The 9,020-nt window shown below is 38.4% G+C and overlaps 1 pseudogene; it reads right to left on the bottom strand.

Annotated features, from left to right (window-relative positions):
* Window positions 1–3,296: 3,296 nt before the first annotated feature.
* On the bottom strand, window positions 3,297–6,490 carry LOC149832243 (protein TEEBE pseudogene; annotated as a pseudogene).
* Between the last annotated feature and the right edge of the window lie 2,530 nt (window positions 6,491–9,020).

The raw sequence follows: 9,020 nt of genomic DNA, 5'->3' as shown, positions 1-9,020 counted from the left end.
CCGTCATTTCAGGGTAAGAATAGCAAGAAATGGTACTTAAGTCTTTGCAACAACATCAGACTACGATGCAAAGTTATGTGAACATACACGGGAATACCAACCCCATGTGCGTAAATACGTGGTGCTCGTTCGATCCCCCGAACACAGACGTGGGATTCAGTGAATCATCAGGAGCGAACATACACCACCATCCTGCCGATCCGTGTCATATCAGCAGAAAATCTATACGCTTTGCCCTTGAATTGGTTATTTTTAATAAATATTAAAAAATACTTGAAATTATTTTTAATATTTTAATATTTTTTATGTCTTTAACATGTATCATGTTCTGATTGACACAATATTGTTTGGCCAATTCAGAACTATTCACTTGAGTATCGATACCTGAATCATTGGCCAAACGATATACTGACGACATTGGTTTTACCAACCAGAGGCATAGGCCAACCAATGTGCAGTTGGTGATTGGGAAAGAGGGGGTCCCTTTGTATATATAAAAAAAAAACAACTTAGACATGAACTTGAACCGTGAACTATTCATCAATGTAGTGTTGATATTATAGAACTAATCGACTGACAACAAATGACACACTTTCAATTACCCCTTGCCCACTGAATGGAGCCCCCAGCTTCAGCATTGTGGCAAGGGACACAACTCTCAGGTAGCATCAGATGTCCATTTAACTTGAGATACATATGAGAATCTCTTAGCTAGCCATGAGTTCGAAGCCATTGTTAAACCCTTGGTGAATGCCCTAGGCCGCAGAGGACCACCGATGGGCAAGCCACGGTGAATGCCCTAGCCAAGAGGTACATATACTAAGTTGGCCTTGATCTAGCCCTGCTACTCAAACTTGACATAGGCCCAGGTCAAGAACATGGGAGACAGTGATCTGACCCAGTCACCAGATATGACACACTTATGTCGAGCTGTCTTCCACATTTGTCCAGACTTGGACCTGGTCAGTGGTAGATGCAAATCTATTTGGTCATCACTAAGGCTATGTTTGTGAGTCTTGAAGGTTGGATTGGGTTTTGACCCAGGTGGGTTCAAACCTGGATCCGACTAAAAGTGTGGATACCGGGTCTGAAACCGGATCCTATCAGGTCTGCTATATGGAAAACCATACACGGACCCTATAAGAATTACATGACCCAGACCTGGTCCATACCCTGTAAAACATTACCTTTCCTTATCTTTTTTACATTGGAAATCATGGGTCTTAACCAAAACTTGGGTCAGGCCCGAGTTTGGCATGAAATTTCTCAAACCATATCCAGCTCTATATACTAATTGGACCCCTTAGGTCCGACCCATAATCTAATCAGACCTCATTCTTTATCACCAAACTCTGACCCTATAGAGTTTGGTACGGGTCTGGGTCAAACCCAACCCATTGACACCCCTAATCATAGGCCTCCTTAAGTGCTTTCATGCTTTACTGTTTGGGAGCACTGGTGTTGCCAAAACACCTCATTGAGAATGGAGTTGATAGCCCCAACACCATATTCAATACCATTTACATTAAGATGTTTTTGGTAACTCCTTCCTCTATACCAGATTTTGACAAAACCATGTTTTGGCAACACATTCGAATGATGTTTCCATCTCAATGCAAGGCTCCCAAACAGAGTCTGACTGGCTTTGAGTTTGGATTCATCCAACCTAGAGCTGTCAATGGGTTGGGTACCCGACCCCAATTGAACCTGGGAATCTGGGCACGTGAATAAAAATACCAACCTGAATATTATTCGGGTCAACCAGAACCTGACCCAAGTATATGTGGGACAGGTTTGAGATGGATTTCTTGGATATCTGAACCGATCCGGTTGACCTAGGTGTTATGTTATGTATTTTCATGTGAAAATATATTTTATGTACCCTTTAAATTATATGGGTCTAGTTTGGGCTTCCATTTTCTCAACCTGACATAACTCGAACTCTAACCAGAATCCAATTGCTTGTTATTTCAGGGGTTTGGGTCCACCCTGATGGGTCAGATACCCAACTTGTTGACAGCCGTAAATCCTAACCAAGCTTAAAGCATCTTCACCCAGCTTTTGAGACTTGAAAAACAAACAGATGGATGGACATTTGATCTTAGTGTGATGCTAATTCTGTTTGTTTTTACTGGTCATGAAACATTTATTTATGTTGCATTGCAATGGTTTTACCCTAGCTCTTCTAACAAGCTAGTAGACAACTGGAGACCCTGAGCAGGACAACAGTTTTGCCCAACACGAAGAAAAAAATGAGGCTTTACTGTCAGTTAAGGACAGTTCTGGGGGATAGGACGAGTGAAACATGACATGTGCTTTTGGAGACTCCATTTTGAAGCAAGTAAATCCACAGGCGTGTATGCAGTTCTCAAATAGAGCCATGCCATTTTCAAGCTTTGCATTGTTGAACCTTTTTGAGCAAATAATGTCCTCATTTTCCCTAAAGAGTTTCTTCCTTCATGTTTTCTCTTTATCAATTATAGCTTATTCCCTCCACCAATATAGACAGCCTTAATGTGAAGGAATGAAAAGTAACTACTTGAAGTGTTACAAAACTTCAACCACCTAGGCAGTGAATGATAGATTAAAGGTTGCAATGTGGTGTAATTTGTTTGTGGTAAAAGTTTGGAGAGAAAGGGCATTTTCTGCAGCATGATAGACTCTCATCATAAAGCTGTGATCCCACACTTGATCTGGATAAGCTCATGTAGCTGGAGTGGACAATGCACCTTCCCTCATTTTGAACATCTGACAATTTTAGACATATATAAAGTCTAACCTGAACAATGCACATGCCTCTTATCTATTTCTGTGTTAGCCAGCAGAAAGGTCTATCAAGCCAGCTAAGGCCAGATTTGAATTGGTGGAGAAAAAGATTGCAAAGCACTCGTTGTTGATTGTAGTTGTGGTCAAACCACAAGCTCATATTGGTTATTAGGCACCAAGCATCCTAGACAAGGATGCAATTGATCACTAATGGTAATGGGATAAATATCGGTAATGTGGTGCTGGTCCCAGTATCAAAATAGATGACCTGTAGCCCGTCTTGTATTGGTATTCTTTCCATTCTAAGCAGGATATCTGACACAGGTTTAATTTGTAGTCAGGAAACAAAGTAGAAGTTTGACTAGAGACAAATTTATCACATTTCCAACTTGATTGATGATAACAGGTACATGGAAACAGAATACAGTGAAAAAGTTCAAGGTCATGACCAACAATCTCCAATGGCTAAGTTTAGATAGTATGTTATCACTAATAACTTCTGTTCCTAACCTACGGTTACATAGAAACAGTTACTTGGTTGGAAAAACCCTAACTTCATCTATAACAGGTCCACAAAGGGAAGCAGGATCATCAGCCTTTGTGTGGTAGAAAGAGCTGAAGAAAGTGATCCTTGTCCTCGCCCCAATTGATGTGAACTTGAAACTTGCTGTCTTAGACCAACCCTTTCCTTGGGATACAATAGGAACCTTGAGTGTTTGGTTTCCGGCAAACGCTTCAACCAGCATGGAGCCGTGGCAAGAGTTTTTTGCATCACCAACTGTGAAAGTCATGTTATATACTTTGTTGGGGACTGTTCTTATCACCTGAGCAATGGCACTCTCTCTTCCAGCAACAAGCTCAACTGCGGAAAGCCCGTAAGGGACTGAGAAATGGCAGGTGTCGATGTATTTTACTGCTTTCAGGGATTCCACTATCCAACCAGGGAGAGGAGATGTTGAGTCTTCTTGTTTTGGAGGGAGGAGGACACCAGAGGAAGAGTTCTTGAATATGATAGGGCCTTCTTCAAAGCCACCATTTTTCACTAGATTATCTGAGCAAACAGACATGAAAGGCAGTGACTTTAAAACACAGATAATTTACAGATAACAAGAACAAATATGCATGTGAATCAAATAATAGTTGGTACAAAGATTATGTGAGTTTTTTAATGTTGCAACTATGTGAGATTTCACTTGTTTCCCAAAAAAAAAGGTGAGATATCACACATTTCTAGTGATCTATTTACTGGTAGTGCTCCATGGTTGTCTGAATAACATGGAATAATAAGCTGCATTTCATGTTATTCAAAATAGAAAATTCTTGATTACTTATCAGCCAAATATGCTATGAAGATTAACCTAAAATGAAATAGAGAGTGTAAACTTTCTGCTCCCACAATCAATATGCTAGTTATGATCTTCCTCAACTTGAGTTCACAATCCCAACTTGAGACTCAGATGGTTCAAGTGGCCATAGTCATCAAGGCTAGATGACTGACACCCAAAAACTGACATGAATGCTCAAGCAGAGAAAATGACAGCAATCTTCAATATGGTCCAAGAAATGCATGAAAATATGGTGTACAACCACTGTAAAACCATCATCCCTAACCAGAGCACAAATACAAGCATAAGAATACCAATGTAAAAGGACCATAAACACAAACTACCAATATTTGATCAGAAGACGCATCTCTCTTTCACGTTGAAAAAATATAGGAATGCAATGCATTGTCACTTTTATTACCTCTTGTTGGAAATGGAGGGGCTAACTCCTTAATTGCAACAGCATCCAGAAGGGGCCCACAAGCAGGGTCTTCTTGAAGCCCTGGGTTGTGAAAGGTGAGCTGAGCAATGTTAGAGGTAGGCCTGAATCCCCATGCATAGGTATCACCACCATCACTGCTGTAGAGTGTCTGAAGGGAAAGTTCACCAGTTAGAGGTGGGACTGAGACCCTCAGAACCTCATCCTGTGCACATGTTCTTGAAGAACTGAAGGTGAGGGAGTACAGAGCCCCTGGCTTCACCGGGATTGCTTGGGAGATTGAGGCCTCATTGCCAAGCCTGACTGCTCGAGTGCCGTGCGGCACGGGGAAGACCATGCCACCGGGCTGCAGCCCAGGTGAGACATACTCAACCATGCCATGGATCACCCATTTGGGCAGAGAATACCTGCCTATGATCACAGTCTTGTTCAGATTTGAAGGACTTGGTGCTTCTTCAAAGTTCCCATTAGGAAGAAGACCTACGCAGAAAGGAAAACTCCATATAAAACATGCTCTACAAACACGCAGTCCTTGTATCAAGAAGAGAGAAAGTCGAGAGGGATAAGAAAAGAAAAATGAGAAAACAGAACACAAGGTACTTTGTGAAAACTAATTTCCCAAATCTCGCTCTTTGGAAAATCTTGGAGAGGAAAATCGCCAGAAAAAATCTCAAGAAAATAACGGTACATATAAAAAATTAAAAGAATACTATATGTAACAGTAAAAAAATGAAACAAATACAAAAGAATTTTTTCTATCGCGGTATTATCACAATGAAAACACTATTTTTAAAACAGGATATCAAAATAAAATCACAACATTTTCAAAATATCACCAATATTTGTTAAACATGCGTGAGGACCACATTCGAGTTAAAAGACAGAGGTTGCATTTACCAAGTAAAAAAAGATTGAATGAGCCTAAAACATCCTAAAAAGGAACAACACTTCTTTTTTTTCTTTCTCGAAGTTGAAAATATGGTTTCATATATATAATCGAAGGAAAGACCTAGCAATGAGAAAAAACAGTGTTCTTTTTCTTAAGATGAAGATGAAGGAGACTCTCGGAATGCATTGTTATTCATCAAGAGAACAAAAGTCAGTACCTACATTATCTTTCACTAATAAAGACCATTAAAACTACAAGAAATCTAACAACAATAGAAAGTGGAAAACGGGAGAAAAGGAAAAGGTGAGGTTCAAACAAAAAACAAAAATGTCATTTCTACATTATCTTTCACTAATAAAACCCACAAAAACTACAAGAAATCTAACAACAATAGAAAGTGGAAAACGGGAGAAAAGGAAAAGGTGCGCTTCAAACAAAAAACAAAAATCCCATTTCTTCCAGGAACAAAACTAGAATATAACATCTTCATACTTCACAGAAGCAAGTAAAGTAATGAATCTGAATAAAAAGGAACAAAACTAGAATCTAACATCTTCATACTTCACAGAAGCTAGTAAGCTAGTGAATCTGAATAAAAAGGAACAAAAAAGGGACCCATACAGACAGCAATACTACAAAAGTATCCAAAACTACTAAGAGAGACTCTAGGCCTCAACATTGTACAGGAGTACCATAGAAACAACTACACTGTCTAATTTAGATCCAAAACCCACAATGACTGAACTCCCCAAAACCTCAACATTTTAAAAGGGTACCACAGAAACATCAAAAGTGTAAAAATATTCAAAACCCACAGAAACCATGATGAATAGACCCCCAAAACTTTGAAAAATCTTAACCATATAACTCACTAAAAACAAAGGAAAGCAAGAACACAATAGTGGGATAAGTTTAAGAGATAGTGACAATGTAGAAGAAGAGAACGTATATATAGTGAAAATGAGCATTACCATCAAGGTCATCCAATGCAGCACCAACTAGAATGAGATGAATGAAGAAGAAAACAACAGTGGGGAATGCTGCTACTCTGAGAAGAGTCCTAAGCCCCATCATGGGACACTGTGAGAGAAAGCAAAAGACTGAAGCGAGTCAAAAGAGAAAGATGGGAATTTGTCAATGTCTTGGGAAGATGCATGTGTATTTATAGCACATTGGAGGGAGTAAATAGCAGAAGAAATCACGTTGGAGGTATTGAGAAATATGGGCAATTTATGAAGGGTGGTGTTGTCGGTTTGTCTCTATTTAGTTTTTTAATGTTTTTTTTGAAAAAAATTCCTATTTTAAAAGAGTATGGTCACATGGACTTTTCACCACTGTTCAGAACCTAAAGATTGGCCTTTTTGGACCACAGGCACCCCCTCCATGCAAATATTTCAAGTATCTGAAATGAACATTTTTTGCCTTGATTTGGTGAACGTTCCCTGAGATGCCTCCATGAACAAATGAATCAACCTGTGTTTATTTGATTGGAATGATCAAAATATGAAAAGATTAATGGTATTTTTTAACATATTTATCTATTTTAATAATACAGTGAATAAAAATTTTAAATATATATTTTAAAAATAATATAATATAATTTTTTAACCTAAAACATTAACTATATAATAACAAAATGCCAGTATTTTTAAGAGCGTTTCCATTATTACAAGCAGTTGAATGCTGTTAAAGTTACACACACATGCTTTCTTTATTGATGTAGATTAAGCCCAGTGGATATGATATACATGATCAAAATCATATTTTTATATCAATAATATTTGAACAAATGATTCCTATAAACAAATCAAAAAATAAAATTTAATATGTTGAACACATCTATAGGGTTATATTAATCAAATAATAGAGCTCCCAACCATGTCGTTCTACTAAAGACTTTGGCATCCTATGGGCTTTGTGAGTTATGTTCCTCAACTTATTCCTACGCAAAGCTTGTGTCTCGAAACTTTCCAAACGAGAATGAGATTGATATTTGAGATTATGACAAAATCGAGTGTACCTAATCTTCCTATGGGCATTGTGAGTATTGTTTCTCTCTCTATATTCCCATTGACCTAATATTCCTATGGGCTTTGTGAGTACATGTTTTGGTCGGGGCAAGTTGATAGTGGGATGGGACCTAGGCCACTAGGCAGGTGGTCTAGGTTCAAATCTCATGGGTGTCATTTTTTGTGCAAGGGGAAGCATGGCGACAGGATAAAGGGTAAGCCCACAGAATTTTAAGCTGTCAGGATAGTGACCGTAAGTATAGTAGGCAAATCCAAAGCAGTTTGCCCGTGTAAATATCCAAAAAAAAAATGGTAAGGTATAGATTTATGAATTCAGATATTATTTTGGCATACTTTTTTTTCAGGTTTGATAACCGGCAAAACATCACACTCCCAAACTCATTAACATGATTTTTTTTTTGAATAACCAAGCCGGGGAATAGCCCCGGTGGGGATCGAACCAGAGACCTTAGTGTGACCTCAATTCATCGAACCCCAATTTTAGTGTATATTTTCAATCAAGTTCATAAGATGAAACATGTTGCAGAAAATAAGCTTGAGGCCAATTTAGTAATTTGAGTGAGGTGGAAGCATTGACTGCTGCGGCTGAGCGAGTCGGTAATTTCATTAAACCCGCTAATAAATCAATCTCCCGTGCCGAAAATACCCCCCAGCTATTAATTTTTATATTAAATGACAATAAATCGTCAATGAGTCGGTCTGTAATATCCCATTAAAATCACACTATACCGTCCCTCATTAAGATAATTATGATCGACGGTAGAGGTGGGCAATGAACCGGGTAGCCAGCGGGCCCGACCGGCCTGCCCGCGCCATGGGCCAGGCCTGGGTCTTTAAATTCTGCCCTCGCTAAGCTCGAACCACGGCTATGGACCGGCCCATCCCAAAGCCGGTTGCCCGAAATATATATATAGAAAGAGAGAGAGAAAGTAAAGAGTAGGGGCTTGTGATACAAGCTTGATGGGTTTTTGGGATATTTTGATACTTTTTTCGCAGTTTTGACCCAACAAATGTGTTGTGCATGGTTGATTTACGAGGAATACACACCTGGATCACGTGCTTTAAATGAAAAAATGATATTTAGAGCTTGAAAATTTACAAAGATTTTGGACAGTTGATTTTTTTGAACTTTATAAAAACTGTTAGAGTCGAATACTACAACAGTTGATTCTTATAAAATCAAGTACATAGATCACATCGGTCAAAATTTAAAAATAAAACAAAATAATCTGAAAAACTTATCAAGCATGCATCGCAAGCATTCAAACACCTAAGCTCTATATAGAGTAGAGCTTAGGTGTTTGAACATTAGGTGCTTGTGATACATGTATGATGGGTTTTTTTTTGCTTTTTCAGTATTTTTTTTTCAGTTCTGACCCCATAAATGTATTGGGCATGGACGATTGAAGAATCTATACCTAAAATATGTGTTTTTTATGGAAAAAAGTAATGTTTGGAGCCTAAAAAATTTTTACAAAGACTTTAATGGTTGATTTTTTTAACCTTATAAAAACCCACCCATGTGTCAGAATCAAATACTTTAACAATTGATCCCTATAAAATCAAGTACA

This window comes from Nuphar pumila, chromosome 7 (genome assembly GCF_984573655.1).
Source record: "Nuphar pumila chromosome 7, dmNupPumi1.hap1.1, whole genome shotgun sequence".
Classification (NCBI taxonomy): domain Eukaryota; kingdom Viridiplantae; phylum Streptophyta; class Magnoliopsida; order Nymphaeales; family Nymphaeaceae; genus Nuphar; species Nuphar pumila.
This window is presented reverse-complemented; position numbering and strand designations above follow the sequence as displayed.